The sequence below is a fragment of the Vespa crabro genome, chromosome 8, assembly GCF_910589235.1.
Source record: "Vespa crabro chromosome 8, iyVesCrab1.2, whole genome shotgun sequence".
In the NCBI taxonomy this organism is placed as follows: domain Eukaryota; kingdom Metazoa; phylum Arthropoda; class Insecta; order Hymenoptera; family Vespidae; genus Vespa; species Vespa crabro.
The window spans coordinates 8,772,588-8,775,087 of NC_060962.1; the positions used below are offsets into that span (position 1 = coordinate 8,772,588).

A 2,500-nucleotide genomic window follows, 5' to 3' on the forward strand; every position below is an offset into this window, starting at 1 on the left:
AAAAATGTTGTAGAACCCTCGAAACGGAAGGGGTTCCTTCTTCTTCCGAATCCACGTTAAACTATATCTATCTCTGTCCATTGTAATCTCGAGTATATAAACGTACATATGTAAGTACGTAAATAGATAAGTAAGAAGTAAGTTTAGTAAGTACTTACGTATAAGTAGACGTACCTTGACGTTGAGGCAAACCGAGAAAAGCAATGGCTGGCAAGAGGTTTACTCTATTGCTGTAGGGGGAGGAGAAGGTAATGGTGGTGGTGGTGGTGGTGGTGGAGATGAAGGAGGAAACTGCTTCTAGCCATATGCAGGAACGACGGAACGATGGTGTGGTTCCTTTCAGAAGGTCGTACGTATACTGAATACGTCGGAAATAAATTGATAACACCGTTGGGAATGTCAGAAAGCGTCTTCTATCTGTAAACACATTCGTCCTTCCCTCTCTCTCTTTCTCTCTCTCTCTCTCACTCTTACTCACTCATTCATTCTCTCTCTTCTCGTGCGTTGTATCTATCTATCCGGTCGCTAGTCCTTTCGTCGCCATCATTCTGAAAGCACGCTTTAGAGTCTGTTCTGGCTTTTGAATCCTTTTAGACGGGTCATCGATCGATGGACTCTCTCTGTCTCTCTCTCTTTTTCTCTATTGAATTTAACGCACGATCGATACATAGAGGACATCATCGATATCGCTATCGAGGTATTCGTCTCAAAGAAATTAATGAATTCGTTAGATCAACTTTCTCTCTCTCTCTTTCTCTCTCTTCTTAAAAGATTCCATACTTTTTTTCCCCCTCTCTTGATTTATATATACTTACGTAGTTACAAAATTTTCAATCGATATTAATTATATTTTTCTTTTTTCTTTTTTTTTTTTTTTTTGTCCGATGCGATATCAAAATCACGTGACACTTGGTCGTCGAACGAACGAACAAAGAAAAAAAAAATAAATAAATAAAAAAAAAAAAAAAAAAGAAAAAGAAAGAAAAAAGAAACAAAAAAATTAAATAGGATGAAAAAGGTAGAACACGAAGGTAACACGAAGGTAGGAGAGCGAGATGGAGGAAGGCAGGGGAAGAGGGATGAGGAGGAGAAGGAGGAGGAAGAGGAGGAGATAGACGAGGCATTGTCCAAAAATAAGTTGGAACGATCGGAGAACGAAAGCGGGTCGGTTGTTTACGGGTCAGTTTCGAAGGTTGAACGGTAGCTCTCTCGTTCTTCTCTCTCTCTCTCTCTCTCTCTCTCTCTTGGCCAAGGCGCATGAGAATGAAGTTTGAATTTATGTGTTTGTGCCAGGCCACTTTTTCCTTTTATTTTTGTTTTCCCTTTTTTTTCTTTTTCTTTTCTTTTTTACTTCGGTCCAGCTCTAAAGGGCCAAACGCAAAAAGAGGAAATGAGTTAGAGAAAGAATATTCGTTGTTTTCGATAATATTTCTTTCTGTCATATTCCTCTGATAAAAAATCTCTCTCTCTCTCTCTCTCTCTCTCTCTTTATTCAGGATCGACAGATATTCCTTTCCTTCTTTAATCTCGCCCCACCTTTACCCTTTGAAAAAATTCTTTTATTCGTCGTAAACCAAGTTGTCGCTGATTGATTCGACGTAACAAAAGAAAATCCGATTTTGTTCTATGCCATGATATTATCGATACAATAATAGGCCTCTAATTGATGCCAATCGAAGAATCGAATTTCTAAATACTAAAGATTCGATCGATCGAATATTTTTGTCTTCGATCGTGTATTCTTAAAACGAATTCTATTGAAAGGACTAATTTTTTTTCTTTGTCTTTATTTTTTTTCTTCTTCTTCTTCTTCTTGATTTTATTCTCTCATAGAGAAAGAGAAAGAAAAAGATCGTTGGTATTGTTATACAGATTTTAAATATTCGTATATAACAAAACAGATATACATAATTATATTAAATATATAAATTCTTATTCGATATCGCGATAAATTCAAACGCAAATATTACATCGTCTTTCGAAAATGATATTAATGTACAGTTCTCGTGCCGATAAATAATATAATATTTCGCTATTTGATTGCTCCATTCTCGTAATATATCCCGTATAATACAGAAAATTAAAAAGAAGTTCCATTTAATAAGCGGATGCCTTGAAAAAAGAAAAAATTGTTTCTTATCATCTTTCTCTCTCTCTCTCTCTCTCTCTCTCTTTTCCTTCTCTCACGAATTTCCATAGTGACAAGGAATTCTCATGTAATTCAGCGTGTTGGAATAAACAAGTATATTAATGCACTCTTGCGCTCGGGATGTGGCATTAATTACCACTTTTCTTTGAATAATTAAGTGCGAAGCTTTTAGGAGGTAGCTTGCAAGTGCTAACAAAGGTCTATCTCGCTTCAATTTCTTCGTTATACATTGCACCTTCTTTTAATTGTTGTGTAAGGCTTAGTAAGAGAAAAGGAAAAAAAAAAAGAAAAGAAAAAAAGAAGACGAGTGGCAAGAATATATCGATGAACGATTTAAGAACGTATCGAACG

The 2,500-nt window shown here is 36.0% G+C and overlaps 1 protein-coding gene across 5 annotated transcripts in view; it reads left to right on the forward strand.

Moving 5' to 3' along the window:
* The window catches only part of LOC124426206 (acetylcholine receptor subunit alpha-like), a 130,855-nt gene that overhangs the window by 48,817 nt on the left and 79,538 nt on the right, over positions 1–2,500 (forward strand). The window lies entirely within an intron of this gene.